Source organism: Heterodontus francisci, unplaced genomic scaffold, assembly GCF_036365525.1.
Source record: "Heterodontus francisci isolate sHetFra1 unplaced genomic scaffold, sHetFra1.hap1 HAP1_SCAFFOLD_183, whole genome shotgun sequence".
NCBI classification, from domain to species: domain Eukaryota; kingdom Metazoa; phylum Chordata; class Chondrichthyes; order Heterodontiformes; family Heterodontidae; genus Heterodontus; species Heterodontus francisci.
Window position 1 is genome coordinate 3,017,670 of NW_027140567.1, and position 22,162 is coordinate 3,039,831.

Here is a 22,162-nt window from a genome sequence, read left to right on the forward strand (position 1 = left end):
TGTATTAAACAATCAGGGGAACACACTCTCCTCACTTATACTGTTCACCTGGTAACATGTCCCGTGTGTATTGAACAATCGGGGGAACACACACTCCTCACTTATACTGTTCACCTGGTAACATGTCCCGTGTGTATAAAACAATCAGGGGAACACACTCTCCTCACTTATACTGTTCACCTGGTAGCATGTCCCGTGTAAGTTCAACCATTATGGGAACTCACTCTCCTCACTTATAGATTTCACCTGGTAACATGTCCCGTGTGCATTAAACAATCAGGGGAACACACTCTCCTCACTGATAGATTTCACCTTGTGACATGTCCCGTGCACGTTAAACCATCAGGGGAAAAAACTCTCCTCACTATTCTGTTCACCTGGTAACATGTCCCGTGTGCATAAAACAATCAGCGGAACACACTCTCCTCACTTATACTGTTCACTTGGTGACATGTCCCGTGTGCATAAAACAATCAGGGGAACACACTCTCCTCACTTATAAAGTTCACCTGGTGACATGTCCCGTGTGTATAAAACAATCAGGGGAACACTCTCTCCTCACTTATACAGTTCACCTGCTGACATGTCCCGTGTGCATTAAACAATCGGGGGAACACACTCACCTCACTTATTATGTTCACCTGGTGACATGTCCCGTTCGTATTAAACAATCAGGGGAACACACTCTACTCACTTCTAAAGTTCACCTGGTGACATGTCCCGTGTGCATTAAACAATCAGGAGAACAAACTCTCCTCACTTATACTGTTCATCTGGTACCATGTCCCGTTCGTATTAAACAATCAGGGGAACACACTCTACTCACTTATAACGTTCACCTGGTGACATGTCCCGTGTATATTAATCCATCAGGGGAACACACTCTCCTCACTTATACTGTTCACCTGGTAACATGTTCCGTGTATATGAAACCATCAGGGGAACACACTCTCCTCCCTTCTACTGTTCACCTGGTAACATGTCCCGTGTGCATTAAAAAATCAGGGGAACACACTCTCCTCACTTATACTGTTTACCTTGTGACATGTCCCGTGCGTATTAAACAATTAGGGGAACACACTCTCCTCACTTATACTGTTCATCTGGTAACATGTCCCGTGCTTATTAAACAATCAAGGGAACACACTCTCCTCACTTATACTGTTCACCTGGTAACATGTCCCGTGTGCATTAAAAAATCAGGGGAACACACTCTCCTCAATTATACTGTTCATCTGGTAACGTGTCCCATGTATATTAAACCATCAGGGGAACACACTCTCCTCACTTATACTGTTCATCTGGTGATATGTCCCGTCGATATTACACCATAAGTGGAACACACTCTCCTCACTTAGACTTTTCCCCTGGTAACATGTGCCATGTATATGAAACCATCAGGGGAACACACTCTCCTCACTTCTACTGTTCACCTGGTAACATGTCCCGTGTATATTAAACCATCAGGGGAACACACTCTCCTCTCTTACACTGTTCACCTGGTAACATGTCCTGTGTGCATTAAACAATCAGGGGAACACACTCTCCTCACTTATACTGTTCATCTGGTAACATGTCCCGTGTGTATTAAACAATCAGGGGAACACACCCTCCTCTCTTATACTGTTCACCTGGTAACATGTCCCGTGTGCATAAAAAAATCAGGGGAACACACTCTCCTCACTTATCCTGTTCATGTGGTAACATGTCCCGTGTGCATTAAACAATCAGGGGAACACACTCTCCTCACTTATACTGTTCACCTGGTAACTTGTCCTGAGTGTATTAAGCAATCAGGGGAACACACATTCCTCACTTCTACTGTTCACCTGGTAACATGTCCCGTGTGCATTAAGCAATCAGGGGAAGACACTCTCCTCACTTATCCTGTTCACCTGGTAACATGTCCCGTGTGCATAAAAAAATCAGGGGAACACACTCTCCTCACTTATCCTGTTCATGTGGTAACATGTCCCGTGTATATTAAACCATCAGGGGAACACACTCTCCTCTCTTACACTGTTCACCTGGTAACATGTCCTGTGTGCATTAAACAATCAGGGGAACACACTCTCCTCACTTATACTGTTCATCTGGTAACATGTCCCGTGTGTATTAAACAATCAGGGGAACACACTCTCCTCTCTTATACTGTTCACCTGGTAACATGTCCCGTGTGCATAAAAAAATCAGGGGAACACACTCTCCTCACTTATCCTGTTCATGTGGTAACATGTCCCGTGTGCATTAAACAATCAGGGGAACACACTCTCCTCACTTATACTGTTCACCTCGTAACTTGTCCTGAGTGTAATAAGCAATCAGGGGAACACACTCTCCCCACTTAATCTGTTCACCTGGTGACATGTCACGTGTGCATTAAACAATCAGGGGAACACACTCTCTTCACTTATCCTGTTCATCTGGTAACATGTCCCGTGTGTATTAAACAATCAGGGGAACACATTCTCCTCACTTATACTGTTCACCTGGTAACATGTCCCGTGCGTATTAAACAATCAGGGGAACACACTCTCCTCACTTATACTGTTCACCTGGTGACATGTCCCGTGTGCATAAAACAATCAGCGGAACACACTCTCCTCACTTATACTGTTCACTTGGTGACATGTCCCGTGGGCATAAAACAATCAGGGGAACACACTCTCCTCACTTATAAAGTTCACCTGGTGACATGTCCCGTGTGTAGACAACAATCAGGGGAACACACTCTCCTCACTTATACTGTTCACCTGCTGACATGTCCCGTGTGCATTAAACAATCAGGGGAACACACTCTCCTCACTTATACTGTTCACTTGGTGACATGTCCCGTGTGTATAAAACAATCAGGGGAACACACTCTCCTCACTTATAAAGTTCACCTGGTGACATGTCCCGTGTGTATAAAACAATCAGGGGAACACTCTCTCCTCACTTATACAGTTCACCTGCTGACATGTCCCGTGTGCATTAAACAATCGGGGGAACACACTCACCTCACTTATTATGTTCACCTGGTGACATGTCCCGTTCGTATTAAACAATCAGGGGAACACACTCTACTCACTTATAAAGTTCACCTGGTGACATGTCCCGTGTGCATTAAACAATCAGGAGAACAAACTCTCCTCACTTATACTGTTCATCTGGTACCATGTCCCGTTCGTATTAAACAATCAGGGGAACACACTCTACTCACTTATAAAGTTCACCTGGTGACATGTCCCGTGTATATTAATCCATCAGGGGAACACACTCTCCTCACTTATACTGTTCACCTGGTAACATGTTCCGTGTATATGAAACCATCAGGGGAACACACTCTCCTCCCTTCTACTGTTCACCTGGTAACATGTCCCGTGTGCATTAAAAAATCAGGGGAACACACTCTCCTCACTTATACTGTTTACCTTGTGACATGTCCCGTGCGTATTAAACAATTAGGGGAACACACTCTCCTCACTTATACTGTTCATCTGGTAACATGTCCCGTGCTTATTAAACAATCAAGGGAACACACTCTCCTCAATTATACTGTTCACCTGGTAACATGTCCCGTGTGCATTAAAAAATCAGGGGAACACACTCTCCTCACTTATACTGTTCATCTGGTAACGTGTCCCATGTATATTAAACCATCAGGGGAACACACTCTCCTCACTTATACTGTTCATCTGGTGATATGTCCCGTCGATATTACACCATAAGTGGAACACACTCTCCTCACTTATACTTTTCCCCTGGTAACATGTGCCATGTATATGAAACCATCAGGGGAACACACTCTCCTCACTTCTACTGTTCACCTGGTAACATGTCCCGTGTATATTAAACCATCAGGGGAACACACTCTCCTCTCTTACACTGTTCACCTGGTAACATGTCCTGTGTGCATTAAACAATCAGGGGAACACACTCTCCTCACTTATGCTGTTCACCTGGTGACATGTCCCGTATGCATAAAACAATCAGCGGAACACACTCTCCTCACTTATACTGTTCACTTGGTGACATGTCCCGTGTGCATAAAACAATCAGGGGAACACACTCTCCTCACTTATAAAGTTCACCTGGTGACATGTCCCGTGTGTAGACAACAATCAGGGGAACACACTCTCCTCACTTATACTGTTCACCTGCTGACATGTCCCGTGTGCATTAAACAATCAGGGGAACACACTCTCCTCACTTATACTGTTCACTTGGTGACATGTCCCGTGTGTATAAAACAATCAGGGGAACACACTCTCCTCACTTATAAAGTTCACCTGGTGACATGTCCCGTGTGTATAAAACAATCAGGGGAACACTCTCTCCTCACTTATACAGTTCACCTGCTGACATGTCCCGTGTGCATTAAACAATCGGGGGAACACACTCACCTCACTTATTATGTTCACCTGGTGACATGTCCCGTTCGTATTAAACAATCAGGGGAACACACTCTACTCGCTTATAAAGTTCACCTGGTGACATGTCCCGTGTGCATTAAACAATCAGGAGAACAAACTCTCCTCACTTATACTGTTCATCTGGTACCATGTCCCGTTCGTATTAAACAATCAGGGGAACACACTCTACTCACTTATAAAGTTCACCTGGTGACATGTCCCGTGTATATTAATCCATCAGGGGAACACACTCTCCTCAATTATACTGTTCACCTGGTAACATGTTCCGTGTATATGAAACCATCAGGGGAACACACTCTCCTCCCTTCTACTGTTCACCTGGTAACATGTCCCGTGTGCATTAAAAAATCAGGGGAACACACTCTCCTCACTTATACTGTTTACCTTGTGACATGTCCCGTGCGTATTAAACAATTAGGGGAACACACTCTCCTCACTTATACTGTTCATCTGGTAACGTGTCCCATGTATATTAAACCATCAGGGGAACACACTCCCCTCACTTATACTGTTCATCTGGTGATATGTCCCGTCGATATTACACCATAAGTGGAACACACTCTCCTCACTTAGACTTTTCCCCTGGTAACATGTGCCATGTATATGAAACCATCAGGGGAACTCACTCTCCTCACTTACACTGTTCACCTGGTAACATGTCCCGTGTATATTAAACCATCAGGGGAACACACTCTCCTCTCTTACACTGTTCACCTTCTAACATGTCCTGTGTGCATTAAACAATCAGGGGAACACACTCTCCTCACTTATACTGTTCATCTGGTAACATGTCCCGTGTGTATTAAACAATCAGGGGAACACACTCTCCTCTCTTATACTGTTCACCTGGTAACATGTCCCGTGTGCATAAAAAAATCAGGGGAACACACTCTCCTCACTTATCCTGTTCATGTGGTAACATGTCCCGTGTGCATTAAACAATCAGGGGAACACACTCTCCTCACTTATACTGTTCACCTGGTAACTTGTCCTGAGTGTATTAAGCAATCAGGGGAACACACATTCCTCACTTCTACTGTTCACCTGGTAACATGTCCCGTGTGCATTAAGCAATCAGGGGAAGACACTCTCCTCACTTATCCTGTTCACCTGGTGACATGTCCCGTGTGCATAAAAAAATCAGGGGAACACACTCTCCTCACTTATCCTGTTCATGTGGTAACATGTCCCGTGTGCATTAAACAATCAAGGGAACACACTCTCCTCACTTATACTGTTCACCTGGTAACTTGTCCTGAGTGTATTAAGCAATCAGGGGAACACACACTCCTCACTTCTGCTGTTCAGCTGGTAACATGTCCCGTGTATATTAAACCATCAGGGGAACACAATCTCCTCAATTATACTGTTCATCTGGTAACATGTCCTGTGTATATTAAACGATCAGGGGAAAACACTCTCCTCACTTATACTGTTCACCTGGTGACATGCCCCGTGTTTATTAAACAATCAGGGGAACACACTCTTCTCACTTATACTGTTCACCTGGTAACATGTCCCGTGTACATGAAACCATCAGGGGAAAACATTCTACTCACTTTAATACACACGGGACATGTTAGCATGTGAACAGAATAGTGAGGAGAGTGTTTTCCACTGATGGTTTAATACGCACGGGACATGTTACCAGGTGAACAGTATAATTGAGGAGACTGTGTTCCCCTGATTGATTAATATACACGGGACATGTTACCAGGTGAACATTATAAGTGAGGAGAGTGTGTTCCCCTGATGGTTTAATATACACGGGACATGTTACCAGGTGAACAGTATAAGTGAGGAGAGTGTGTTCCACTGATTGTTTAATGCACACGGGACATGTTACCAGGTGAACAATATAAGTGAGGAGAGTGTGTTCCCCTGATGGTTTAATATACACAGGACACGTTACCAGATAAAAGTATAAGTGAGGAGAGTGTGTTCCCCTGATTGTTTAATATACACAGGACACGTTACCAGATGAAAAGTATAAGTGAGGAGAGTGTGTTCCCCTGATGGTTTAAAATACACAGGACACGTTACCAGATGAACAGTATAAGTGAGGAGAGTGTGTTCCCCTGATGGCTTAATATACACAGGACACGTTACCAGATGAAAAGTATAAGTGAGGAGAGTGTGTTCCCCTGATTTTTTAATGCACATGGGACATGTTACCAGGTGAACAGTAGAAGTGAGGAGAGTGTGTTCCCCTGATGGGTTTATCTTCACAGGACATGTTACCAGGTGAAGAGAATAAGTGAGGAGAGTGTGTTCCCCTGATTGTTTAATACACACAGGACATGTTACCAGGTGAACAGTATAAGTGAGGAGAGAGATTTCCCCTGATTGTTCAACACACACTGGACATGTTACCAGGAGAACAGTATAAGTGAGGAGAGTGTGTTCCCCTGATTGTTTAATGCACACGGGACATGTTACCAGGTGAACAGTATAAGTGAGGAGAGTGTGTTCCCCTGATGGTTTAACATAAACGGGACATGTTCCCAAGTGAACAGTATAACTGAGGAGATTGTGTTCCCCTGATGGTTTAACACACACGCGACATGTTACGAGGTGAACAGTATAAGTGAGCAGAGTGTGTTCCCCTGATGGTTTAATATACACGGGACATGTCACCAGATGAACAGTATAAGTGAGGAGAGTGTGTCCCCCTGATGATTAAAGACGCACAGGACATGTTCCCAAGTGAACAGTATAAGTGAGGAGATTGTGTTCCCCTGATGGTTTAATATACACGGGACATGTCACCAGGTGAACAGCAGAAGTGAGGAGAGTGTGTTCTCCTGATTGTGTAATATACACCGGACATGTTACCAGGTGAACAGCATATGAGAGGAGAGTCTGTTCCCCTCATGGTTTAACATACAAGGGACACGTCACCAGGTGAACAGTATAAGTGAGGAGAGTGTGTTCCCCTGATGGTTTAATACACATGGAACATGTCACCAGGTGAAAAGTATAAGTGAGGAGAATGTTTTCCCCTGATGGTTTAATATGCGCGGGACATGTATCCTGGTGAACCGGATAAGTGAGGGGAATGTGTTCCCCTGATGGTTTAATACGTACGGGACATGTTACCAGGTGAACAGTATAGGTGAGGAGAGTGTGTTCCCCTGATGGTTTAATATACACGGGACATGTTACCACATGAACAGGATAAGTGAGGAGAGTGTGTTCCCCTGATGGATAAATGCACACAGGACATGTTACCAGGTGAACAGTATAAGTGAGCAGAATGTGTTCCCCTGATGGTTTAATATACACAGGACATGTTACCAGATGAACTGTATAAGTGGGCCGAGTGTGTTCCCCTGATTGTTTAATAAGCACGGGACATGTTACCAGGTGAACAGTATAAGTGAGGAGACTGTGTTCCCCTGATGGATAAATGCACACAGGACATGTTACCAGGTGAGCAGTACAAGTGAGCAGAGTGTGTTCCACTGATGGTTTAATACACTGGGGACATGTTACCAGATGAACTCTACAAGTGAGGAGGGTGTGTTCCCCTGATGGTTTAATCTATACAGTACATGTTGCCAGGTGAACAGTATAAGTAAGCAGAGTGTGTTCCCCTGATTGTTTAATATACATGGGACATGTTACCACATGAACAGTATAAGTGAGTAGAGTGTGTTCCCCTGATGGTGTAATACGCACGGTACATGTTACCAGGTGTACAGTATAAGTAAGGAGAGTGTGTTCCCCTGATGGTTTAATATACACAGGAAATGTAACCAGGTGAACAGTATATGTGAGGGGAATGTGTTCACCTGATTGTTTAATAAACACGGGACATGTTACCAGATGAGCAGTATAAGTGAGGAGAGTGTGTTCCCCTGGTGGTTTAATATCGACGGGACAAGTTGCCAGGTGAACAGTATAAGTGAGGAGAGTGTGTTCCCCTGATGCTTTAATACGAACGGGACATGTTACCAGGTGAACAGTGTAAGTGAGGAGAGTGTGTTCCCCTGATTGTTTAATAAACACGGGACATGTTACCAGATGAGCAGTATAAGTGAGGAGAGTGTGTTCCCCTGGTGGTTTAATATCGACGGGACAAGTTGCCAGGTGAACAGTATAAGTGAGGAGAGTGTGTTCCCCTGATGCTTTAATACACACGGGACATGTCACCAGGTGAAAAGTATAAGTGAGGAGAGTGTGTTCCCCTGATTTTATAATACACACTGGACATGTTACCAGATGAACTGTATAAGTGAGGAGAGTGTGTTCCCCTGATGGTTTAATATACATGGGACATGTTACCAGCTCTAGAGTAGTAGTGAGGAGAGTGTGTTCCCCTGATTGTTTAATACGCAAGGGACATGTCACCAGATGAACAGTATAAGTGAGGAGACTGTGTTCCCCTGATGGTTTAATGCACACAGGACATGTTACATGGTGAACAGTATAAGTGAGGAGACTGTGTTCCCCTGATGGTTTAATATACACGGGACATGTTACCAGGTGAACAGTATAAGTGAGGAGAGTGTGTTCCACTGATTGTTTAATGCACACGGGACATGTCACCAGGGGAACCGTCTAAGTGAGGTGTGTGTGTTCCCCTGATGGTTTAATATCCACGGGACATGTTACCAGTTGAAAAGTATAAGTGAGGAGAGTGTGTTCCCCTGATTTTTTAATGCACACGGGACATTTTGCCAGGTGAACAGCATACGAGAGGAGAGCCTTTTCCCCTCATGGTTTAATATACACGGGACACGTCACCAGGTGAACAGTATAATTGAGGAGAGTGTGTTCCCCTGATGGTTTAATACACATGGAACATGTCACCAGGTGAAAAGTATAAGTGAGGAGAATGTTTTCCCCTGATGGTTTAATATACACTGGACATGTAACCTGGTGAACAGTATAAGTGAGGAGAATGTGTTCCCCTGATGGTTTAATACGAATGGGACATGTTACCAGGTGAACAGTATAAGTGAGGAGAGTGTGTTCCCCTGATTGTTTAATACACACGGGACATGTTAACAGATGAGCAGTATAAGTGAGGAGAGTGTGTTACCCTGGTGGTTTAATATACACGGGACATGTTGCCAGGTGAACAGTATAAGTGAGGAGACTGTGTTCCCATGATGTTTTAATAGACACGGGACATGTCACCAGGGGAACAGTGTAAGTGAGGAGAGTGTGTTCCCCTGATTGTTTAATATACACGGGACATGTTACCAGCTCTAGAGCAGAAGTGAGAAGAGTGTGTTCCCCTAATTGTTTAATACGCACGGGACATGTCACCAGGTGAACAGTATAAGTGAGGAGAGTGTGTTCCCCTGATGGTATAACACGCACGGGACATGTTACCAGGTGAACAGTACAATTGAGGAGAGTGTGTTCCCCTGTTGATTTTATATACGCGGGACATGTCACTAGGAGAACAGTATAAGGGAGGAGAGTGTGTTCCCCTGATTGTTTAACACACACGGTACATGTCACCAGGTGAACTCCATAAGTGAGGAGAGTGTGTTCCCCTGATGGTTTAATATACACGGGACATGTTACCAGTTGAACATTATAAGTGAGGAGAGTGTGTTCCCGTGATGGTTTAATATACACGGGACATGTTACCAGGTGAACAGTATAAGTGAGGAGAGTTTGTTCCCCTGATGGTTTAATACAGTCGGGGCATGTTACCAGGTGAACAGTATAGTTGAGGAGAGTGTGTTCCCCTGATGGTTTAATACACACGGGACATGTTACCAGGTGAACAGCATAAGAGAGGACAGTGTGTTCCCCTGATTGTTTAATACACATGGGACATGTTACCAGGTGGACTCTATAAGTGAGGAGAGTGTGTTCCACTGAAGGCTTAACATACACGGGACATGTCACAAGGTGAACATTATAAGTGTGGAGCGTGTGTTCCCCTGATGGTTTAATATACACGGGACATGTTACCAGGTGAACTGTGTAAGTGAGGAGAGTGTGTTCCCCTGATGGTTTAATACACACGGGACATGTTACCAGATGAACATTTTAAGTGAGGAGAGTATGTTCCACTGATGGCTTAATATACACGGGACATGTGACCAGGTGAACATTATAAGTGTGGAGAGTGTGTTCCCCTGATCGTTTAATACAGACGGGACATGTTACCAGGTGAACAGTATATGTGTGGAGAGAGTGTTCCCCTGATGGTTTAATACACACGGGAAATGTTACCAGGTGAACTCTTGAAGTGAGGAGAGTATGTTCCCCTGATCGTTTAATACCCACGGGACATGTTACCAGGTGAACATTATAAGTGTGAAGAGTGTGTTGTCCTGATGGTTTAATACAGACGGGACATGTTACCAGGTGAAAAGTATAATTGAGGAGAGTGTGTTCCCCTGAGGGTTTAATATACATGGAACATGTGACCAGGTGAACAGTATAAGTGAGGAGAGTGCGTTCCCCTGATGGTTTAATACACACGGGACATGTTACCTGGTGAACAGTATAAGTGTGGAGACGGTGTTCCCCTGATCGTTTAATACACACGGGACATGTTACCAGGTGAACAGTATAAGTGAGGAGAGTGTGTTCCCCTGATGGTTTAATATACACGGGATATGTTACCAGGTGAGCAGTATAAGTGAGGAGAGTGTGTTCCCCTGATTGTTTCATACACACAGGACATGTTACCAGGAGAGCAGGAAAAGTGAGGAGAGTGTGTTCCCCTGATTGTTTAATACACACAAGACATGTTACCAGGTGAGCAGTATAAGTGAGCAGAGTGTGTTCCCCTGAGGGTTTAGTTTACATGGGACATGTTACCAGGTGAACTCGATAAGTGAGGAGAGTGTCTTCCCCTGATTGTTTAATACAGACGGGACATGTTACCAGGTGAACAGTATAGGTGAGGAGAGTGTGTTCCCCTGATGGTTTAATACACACGGGACATGTTACCAGGTGAACAGTATAAGAGAGGACAGTGTGTTCCCCTGATTGTTTAATACACATGGGACATGTTACCAGGTGGACACCATAAGTGAGGAGAGTGTGTTCCACTGATGGCTTAACATACACGGGACATGTCACAAGGTGAACATTATAAGTGTGGAGAGTGTGTTCCCCTGATTGTTTAATACACACAAGACATGTTACCAGGTGAGCAGTATAAGTGTGGAGAGAGTGTTCCCCTGTTGGTTTAATACACACGGGACATGTTACCAGGTGAATTCTTGAAGTGAGGAGAGTATATTCCCCTGATCGTTTAATACCCACGGGACAGGTTACCAGGTGAACATTATAAGTGGGGAGAGTGTGTTCTCCTGATGGTTTAATACAGACGGGACATGTTACCAGGTGAAAAGTATAATTGAGGAGAGTGTGTTCCCCTGAGGGTTTAATATACATGGGACATGTGACCAGGTGAACAGTATAAGTGAGGAGAGTGCGTTCCCCTGATGGTTTAATACACATATGACATGTTACCTGGTGAACAGTATACGTGAGCAGAGTGTATTCCCCTGATGCTTTAATACACACGGGACATGTTACCAGGTGAACAGTATAAGTGAGGAGAGTGTGTTCCCCTGATGGTTTAATATACACGGGAGATGTTACCAGGTCAGCAGTATCAGTGAGGAGATTGTGTTCCCCTGATTGTTTCATACACACAGGACATGTTACCAGGTGAGCAGTATAAGTGAGGAGAGTGTGTTCCCCTGATTGTTTAATACACACAAGACATGTTACCAGGTGAGAAGTATAAGTGAGGAGAGTGTGTTCCCCTGATGTTGAAGATACACGGGACATGTTACCAGGTGATCAGTATAAGTGAGCAGAGTGTGTTCCCCTGAGGGTTTAGTTTACATGGGACATGTTACCAGGTGAACTCGATAAGTGAGGAGAGTGTCTTCCCCTGATGGTTTAATACAAACGGGACATGTTACCAGTTGAACAGTGTAATTGAGGAGAGTGTGTTCCCCTGATTGTTTCATACACACGGGACATGTTACCAGGTGAACAGGATAAGTGAGGAGAGTGTGTTCCCCTGATGGTTTAATGCACAGTTGACATGTTACCAGGTGAACAGGAGAAGTGAGGAGAATGTGTTCCCCTGATGGTTTATTATACACAGGACATGTAACCAGATGAACAGTATAAGTAAGGAGAGTGTGTTCCCTTGATGGTTTAATATGCACAGGACATGTTACCATGTGAACAGTATAAGTGAGGAGAGTATGTTCCCCTGATTGTTTAATGCACACGGGTCATGTTACCAGGTGATCAGTATAAGTGAGGAGATTGTGTTCACTGATGGTTTAATACACACGGGACATGTGACCAGATGAACTGTATAAGTGAGGAGAGAGTGTTCCCCTACCGGTTGAATATACACGGGACATGTTACCAGGTGAACCGCATAAGTGAGGAGAGTGTGTTCCCCTGATTGTTTAATACACACGGGACATGTTACCAGGTGAACAGTATAAGTGAGGAGAGTGTGCTCCCCTGATGGTTTAACATACACGGGACATGTCACCAGGTGAACTCCATAAGTGAGGAGAGTGTGTCCCCCTGATGGTTTAACATACAAAGGACATGTTACCAGGAGAACAGTATAAGTGAGCAGAGTGTGTTCCCCTGATTGTTTAATACACACGGGACATGTTACCAGGTGAACAGTGTAAGTGAGGAGAGTGTTTTCCCCTGATGTTTTAATACACACGGGACATGTTACCAGGTGAACAGTATAAGTGAGGAGAGTGTGTTCCCCTGATGGGTTAATATACTCAGGACATGTTACCAGGTGAACAGTGTGAGTGAGGAGAGTGTGTTGCCCTGATGGTTTAATACACACGGGACATGTTACCAGGTGAACAGTGTAAGTGAGGAGAGTGTGTTCCCCTGATGGTTTAATACACACGGGACATGTTACCAGGTGAACAGTATAAGTGAGGAGAGTGTGTCCCCCTGATGGTTTAACATACAAGGGACATGTTACCAGGTGAACAGTATAAGTGAGGAGAGTGTGTTCCGCTGATTGTTTAATACACGCAGGACATGTTACCAGGTGAACAGTATAAGTGAGCAGAGTGTGTTCCCCTGAGGGTTTAATATACATGGGACATGTTACCAGGTGAACTCGATAAGTGAGGAGAGTGTCTTCCCCTGATGGTTTAATACAAACGGGACATGTTACCAGGTGAACAGTATAAGTGAGGAGAGTGTGTTCCGCTGATTGTTTGATGCACACGGTACATGTAACCAGGTGAACAGTAGAGGTAAGGAGAGTGTGTTCCCTTGATGGTTTAATATACACAAGACATGTAACCAGGTGAACAGTATAAGTGAGGACAGTGTGTTCCCTTGATGGTTTAATATGCACAGGACATGTCACCAGGTGAACTCTATAAGTGAGGAGAGTGTGTTCCCCTGATGATTTTATATACATGGGACATGTCACCAGGTGAACAATATAAGTGAGGAGAGTGTGTTCCCCTAATTGTTTAATACACACGGGACATGTTACCACGTGAACTCTATAAGTGAGGAAAGTGTGTTCCACTGATGGCTTAATATACACAGGACATGTTACCAGGTGAACATTATAAGTGTGGAGAGTGTGTTCCCCTGATGGTTTAATACAGACGGGACATGTTACCAGGTGACCATTATAAGTGTGGAGAGTGTGTTCCCCTGATGGTTTAATACAGACGGGACATGTTACCAGGTGAACAGTATAAGTGTGGAGAATGTGTTCCCCTGATGGTTTAATACACACGGGACATGTTACCAGGTGAACTCTTTAAGTGAGGAGAGTATGTTCCCCTGATGGTTTAATACACACGGGACATGTTACCAGGTGAAAAGTATAATTGAGTAGAGTGTGTTCCCCTGAGGGTTTAATATACATGGGACATGTTACCAGGTGAACAGTATAAGTGAGGAGAGTGTGTTCCCCTGATGGTTTAATACACACGGGACATGTTACCAGATGAACATTATAAGAGAGGAGAGTGTGTTCCACTGATGGCTTAATATACACGGGACATGTCACCAGGTGAACATTATAAGTGTGGATAGTGTGTTCCCCTGATGGTTTAATTCAGACGGGACATGTTACCAGGTGAACATTATAAGTGTGGAGAGTGTGTTCCCCTCATGGTTTAATACACACGGGACATGTTACCAGGTGAAAAGTATAATTGAGGAGAGTGTGTTCCCCTGAGGGTTTAATATACATGGGACATGTTAGCAGGTGAACAGTATAAGTGAGGAGAGTGTGTTCCCCTGATGGTTTAACACACACGGGACATGTTACCAGATGAACATTATTACTGAGGAGAGTGTGTTCCACTGATGGCTTAATATACACGGGGCATGTCACCAGGTGAACATTATAAGTGAGGAGAGTATGTTCCCCTGATCGTTTAATACCCACGGGACATGTTACCAGGTGAACATTATAAGTGTGGAGAGTGTGTTCTCCTGATGGTTTAATACAGACTGGACATGTTAGCAGGTGAAAAGTATAAGTGTGGAGAGTGTGTTCTCCTGATGGTTTAATACAGACGGGACATGTTACCATGTGAACAGTATAAGTGAGGAGAGTGTGTTTGCCTGATGGTTTAATATACACGGGACATGTTACCAGGTGAACAGTATAAGTGAGGAGAGTGTGTTCCCCTGATTGTTTCATACACACAGGACATGTTACCAGGAGAGCAGTATAAGTGAGGAGAGTGTGTTTCCCTGATTTTGAAGATACACGGGGCATGTTACCAGGTGAGCAGTATAAGTGAGCAGAGTGTGTTCCCTGAGGGTTTAGTTTACATGGGACATGTTACCAGGTGAACTCGATAAGTGAGGAGAGTGTCTTCCCCTGATTGTTTGATGCACACGGGACATGTAACCAGGTGAACAGCATAAGTAAGGAGAGTGTGTTCCCTTGATGGTTTAATATGCACATGACATGTTACCATGTGAGCAGTATAAGTGAGGAGAGTAATGTTCCCCTGATTGTTTAATGCGCACGGGTCATGTTACCAGGTGATCAGTATAAGTGAGGAGATTGTGTTCACTGATGGTTTAATACACACGGGACATGTGACCAGATGAACAGTATAAGTGAGGAGAGTGTGTTCCCCTAATGGTTGAATATACACAGGACATGTTACCAGGTGAACCGCATAAGTGAGGAGAGTGTGTTCCCCTGATTGTTTAATGCACACGGGACATGTTACCAGGTGAACAGTATAAGTGAGGAGAGTGAGCTCCCCTGATGGTTTAACATACACGGGACATGTCAACAGGTGAACTCCATAAGTGAGGAGAGTGTGTCCCCCTGATGGTTTAACATACAAGGGACATGTCACCAGGTGAACAGTATAAGTGAGCAGAGTGTGTTCCCCTGATTGTTTAATACACACGGGACATGTTACCAGGTGAACAGTATAAGTGAGGAGACAGTGTTCCCCTGATGGTTTAATACACACAGGACATGTTATCAGGTGAACAGGATAAGTGGGGCGAGTGTGTTCCCCTGACTGTTTAATATACACGGGACATGTTACCAGGTGAACAGTATAAGTGGGGAGAGTGTGTTCCCCTGATTGTCTAATAGACACGGGACATGTCACCAGGTGAACGGTATAAGTGGGGAGAGTGTGTTCCCCTGATGGTTTAATACACACAGGACATGTTCCCAGGTGAACAGTATAAGTGAGGAGAGTGTGTTCCCCGGATGGTTTAATACACACGGAACATGTTACCAGGTCAACAGTATAATTGCAGAGAGTGTGTTCCCCTGATGGTTTCATACACACGGGACATGTTACCAGGTGAACATTATAAGTGAGGAGAGTGTGTTCTCCTGATTGTCTAATAGACACGGGACATGTCACCAGGTGAACAGTATATGTGGGGAGAGTGTGTTGCCCTGATTGTTTAATATACACGGGACATGTTACCAGGTGAACAGTATAAGTGAGGAGAGTGTGTTCCCCTGATGGTTCAATACACATGGGACATGTTACCAGGTGAAGAGTATCAGTGAGGAGAGTGTGTTCCCCTGATGGTTTAATATAGACAGGACATGTTACCAGGTGAGCAGTAGAAGTGAGGAGAGTGTGTTCCCCAGATTGCTTAATACACACGGGACATGTAACCAGGTGAACAGTATAAGTGAGGAGAGTGTGTTCCCCTAATTGTTTGATGCACACGGGACATGTTACCAGGTGAACAGTAGAGGTGAGGAGAGTATGTTCCACTGATTGTTTAATGCACACGGGACATGTTACCAGGTGAACTGTTTAAGTGAGGAGAGTGTGTTCCCCTGATTGTTGAACACACACGGGATATCTCACCAGGTGAACTCTATAAGTGAGGAGAGTGTGTTCCCCTGATGGTTTAACATACACGGGACATGTTACCAGGTGAACAGTATTCTTGAGGAGAGTGTGTTCCCCTGATGATTTTATATACATGGACATGTCACCAGGTGAACAATATAAGTGAGGAGAGTGTGTTCCCATGATGGTTTAATATACACAGGACATGTTACCAGGTGAACAGTACAAGTGAGGAGAGTATGTTCCCCTGATTGTTTAATGCAAACGGGACATGTTACCAGGTGAACAGTATAAGTGAGGAGAGTGTGTTCCCCTGATGGGATAATATACAGAGGACATGTTACCAGGTGAACAGTATAAGTGAGGTGAGTGTGTTCCCCTGATGGTTTAATAGACATGGGACATGTTACCAGGAGAACAGTATAAGTGAGGTGAGTGTGTTCCCCTGATGGTTTAATATACACGGGACATGTTACCAGTTGAACAGTATAAGTGAGGAGAGTGTGTTCCCCTGATGGTTTAATATACACTGGACATGTTACCAGGTGAACAGTAGAAGTGAGGAGAGTGTGTTCCCCTGATGGTTTAATATACACGGGACATGTTACCAGGTGAACAGTATAAGTGAGGTGAGTGTGTTCCCCTGATGGTTTAATATACACGGGACATGTTACCAGTTGAACAGTATCACTGAGGAGAGTGTGTTCCCCTGATTGTTTAATGCACACGGGACATGATACCAGGTGAGCAGTATAAGTGAGGAGAGTGTGTTCCCCTGATGGTTTAATATACACAGGACATGTTACCAGGTGAACAGTATAAGTGAGGAGAGTGTGTTCCCCTGATGGTTTAATATACACAGGACATGTTACCAGGTGAACAGTATAAGTGAGGAGAGTGTGTTCCCCTGAGGATTTCATATACATGGGACATGTTAACAGGTGAACTCGATAAGTGAGGAGAGTTTCTTCCCCTGATGGTTTAATACAAACGGGACATGTTACCAGGTGAACAGTATAAGTGAGGAGAGTGTGTTCCCCTGATTGTTTAATGCACACGGGACATGATACCAGGTGAATAGTATAAGTGAGGAGAGTGTGTTCCCCTGATGGTTTAATATACACTTGAAATGTTACCAGGTGAACAGTATAAGTGAGGAGAGTGTATTCCCCTGATTGTTTAATGCACACGGGACTTGTTACCAGGTGAACAGTATAAGTGAGCAGAGTGTGTTCCCCGAATGGTTTAATATACACGGGACATGTTACCAGGTGAACAGTATAAGTGAAGTGAGTGTGTTCCCCTGATGGTTTAATATACACGGGACATATTACCAGTTGAACAGTATCACTGAGGAGAGTGTGTTCCCCTGATTGTTTAATGCACACGGGACATGATACCAGGTGAACAGTATAAGTGAGGAGAGTGTGTTCCCCTGAGGATTTAATATACATGGGACATGTTACCAGGTGAACCGCATAAGTGAGGAGAGTGTCTTCCCCTGATTGTTTGATGCACACGGGACATGTAACCAGGTGAACAGCATAAGTAAGGAGAGTGTGTTCCCTTGATGGTTTAATATGCACAGGACATGTTACCATGTGAGCAGTATAAGTGAGGAGAGTATGTTCCCCTGATTGTTTAATGCGCACGGGTCATGTTACCAGGTGATCAGTATAAGTGAGGAGATTGTGTTCACTGATGGTTTAATACACACGGGACATGTGACCAGATGAACAGTATAAGTGAGGAGAGTGTGTTCCCCTAATGGTTGAATATACACGGGACATGTTACCAGGTGAACCGCATAAGTGAGGAGAGTGTGTTCCCCTGATTGTTTAATGCACACGGGACATGTTACCAGGTGAACAGTATAAGTGAGGAGAGTGAGCTCCCCTGATGGTTTAACATACACGGGACATGTCAACAGGTGAACTCCATAAGTGAGGAGAGTGTGTCCCCCTGATGGTTTAACATACAAGGGACATGTCACCAGGTGAACAGTATAAGTGAGCAGAGTGTGTTCCCCTGATTGTTTAATACACACGGGACATGTTACCAGGTGAACAGTGTAAGTGAGGCGAGTGTGTTCCCCTGATTGTTTAATACACACGGGACATGTTAGGGGGTGAACAGTATAAGTGAGGAGAGTGTTTTCCCCTCACGGTTTAATATACATGGGACATGTTACCAGGTGAAGTCAATAAGTGAGCAGAGTGTCTTCCCAAGTATGTTTAATACACACGGGACATGTTACCAGGTGAACAGTATAAGTGAGGAGACTGTGTTCCCCTGATGGTTTAATATACACAGAACATGTTACCAGGTGAACAGTACAAGTGAGGAGAGTATGTTCCCCTGATTGTTTAATGCACACGGGACATGTTACCAGGTGAACAGTATAAGTGAGGAGAGTGTGTTCCCCTGATGGGATAATATACATAGGACATGTTACCAGGTGAACAGTATAAGTGAGGTGAGTGTGTTCCCCTGATGGTTTAATAGACACGGGACATTTTACCAGGTGAACAGTATAAGTGAGGTGAGTGTGTTCCCCTGATGGTTTAATATACACGGGACATGTTACCAGTTGAACAGTATAAGTGAGGAGAGTGTGTTCCCCTGATGGTTTAATATACACTGGACATGTTACCAGGTGAACAGTATAAGTGAGGAGAGTGTATTCCCCTGATTGTTTAATGCACACGGGACATGTCACCAGGTGAACAGTATAAGTGAGGAGAGTGTGTTCCCCTGATGGTTCAATATACACGGGACATGTTACCAGGTGAACAGTATAAGTGAGGTGAGTGTGTTCCCCTGATGGTTTAATATACACGGGACATGTTACCAGTTGAACAGTATCACTGAGGAGAGTGTGTTCCCCTGATTGTTTAATGCACACGGGACATGATACCAGGTGAACAGTATAAGTGAGGAGAGTGTGTTCCCCTGATGGTTTAATATACACAGGACATGTTACCAGGTGAACAGTATAGGTGAGGAGAGTGTGTTCCCCTGAGGATTTCATATACATGGGACATGTTAACAGGTGAACTCGATAAGTGAGGAGAGTTTCTTCCCCTGATTGTTTAATGCACACGGGACATGATACCAGGTGAACAGTATAAGTGAGGAGAGTGTGTTCCCCTGATGGTTTAATATACACGGGACATGTTACCAGGTGAACAGTATAAGTGAGGTGAGTGTGTTCCCCTGATGGTTTAATATACACGGAACATATTACCAGTTGAACAGTATCACTGAGGAGAGTGTGTTCCCCTGATTGTTTAATGCACACGGGACATGATAACAGGTGAACAGTATAAGTGAGGAGAGTGTGTTCCCCTGATGGTTTAATATACACAGGACATGTTACCAGGTGAACAGTATAAGTGAGGAGAGTGTGTTCCCCTGATGGTTTAATATACACAGGACATGTTACCAGGTGAACAGTATAAGTGAGGAGAGTGTGTTCCCCTGAGGATTTAATATACATGGGACATGTTAACAGGTGAACTCGACAAGTGATGAGAGTGTCTTCCCCCGATGGTTTAATACAAACGGGACATGTTACCAGGTGAACAGTGTAAGTGAGGAAAGTGTGTTCCCCTGATTGTTTGATGCACACAGGACATGTTACCAGGTGAACAGTATAAGTGAGGAGAGTGTGTTTCCCTCATTGTTTAATACACACAGGACATGTTACCAGGTGAGCAGTATAAGTGAGGAGAATGTGTTCCCCTGATTGTTTAATACACACGGGATATGTTACCAGGTGAACTCAATAAGTGAGGAGAGTATGTTCCTCTGATTGTTTAATACACACGGGACATGTTACCAGGTGAACAGTATAAGTGGGGAGAGTGTGTTCCCCTGATGGTTTAATACACACAGGACATATTACCAGGTGAACAGTATAAGTGAGGAGAGTGTGTTCCCCTGATAGTTTAATGCACACAGGACATGTTAGCAGGTGAACAGTATGAGTGAGGAGAGTGTGTTCCCCTGATGGTTTACTATACACGGGACATGTTACCAGGTGAACAGTATAAGTGAGGAGAGTGTGCTCCCCTGATTGTTTAATACACACGGGACATGTTACCAGTTGAACAGTGTAATTGAGGAGAGTGTGTTCCCCTGATTGTTTCATACATACGGGACATGTTACCAGGTGAACAGGATAAGTGAGGAGAGTGTGTTCCCCTGATGGTTTAATGCACAGTTGACATGTTACCAGGTGAACAGGAGAAGTGAGGAGAGTGTGTTCCCCTGATTGTTTAATATACACATGACATGGAACAAGGTGAACAGTATAAGTGAGGAGACTATGTTCCTCTGATGGTTTAATACACACGGGACATGGAACCAGGTGAACAGTATAAGTGTGGAGAGTGTGTTCCCCTGATGGTTTAATACACACAGCACATGTTACCAGGTGAACAGTATAAGTGAGGAGAGTGTGCGCCCCTGATAGTTTAATGCACACGGAACATGTTACCAGGTGAACAGTATAAGTGAGGAGAGTGTGTTCCCCTGATGGTTTAATACACACCGGACATGTTACCAGGTGAACTCGATAAGTGAGGAGAGTGTCTTCCCCTGATGGTTTAAAACAAACGGGACATGTTACCAGGTGAGCAGTATAAGTGAGGAGAGTGTGTTCCCCTGATTGTTTGATGCACACGGGACATGTCACCAGGTGAACAGTATAAGTGAGGAGAGTGTGTTCCCTTGATGGTTTAATATACACAGGACATGTTCCCAGGTGATCAGTATAAGTGAGGAGATTGTGTTCCCCTGATGGTTTAACATACACGGGACATGTCACCAGGTGAACTCTATAAGTGAGGAGAATGTGTTCCGCTGATGGTTTAACATACACAGGACATGTTCCCAGGTGATCAGAATAAGTGAGGAGATTGTGTTCCCCTGATGGTTTAACATACACGGGACATGTCACCAGGTGAACTCTATAAGTGAGGAGATTGTGTTCCCCTGATGGTTTAACATACACGGGACATGTTACCAGGTGAACGGTATAAGTGAGGTGAGTGTGTTCCCCTGATGATTTTATATACATGGGACATGTCACCAGGTGAACAATATAAGTGAGGAGAGTGTGTTCCCCTGATTGTTTAATACACAAGGGACATGTTACCACGTGAACTCTATAAGTGAGGAAAGTGTGTTCCACTGATGGCTGAATATACACGGGACATGTTACCAGGTGAACATTATAAGTGTGGAGAGTGTGTTCCCCTGATGGTTTAATACAGACGGGAAATGTTACCAGATGAACATTATAAGTGTGGAGAGTGTGTTCCCCTGATGGTTTAATATACACGGGACATGTTACCAGGTGAACATTATAAGTGTGGTGAGTGTGTTCCCCTGATGGTTTAATATACACAGGACATGTTACCA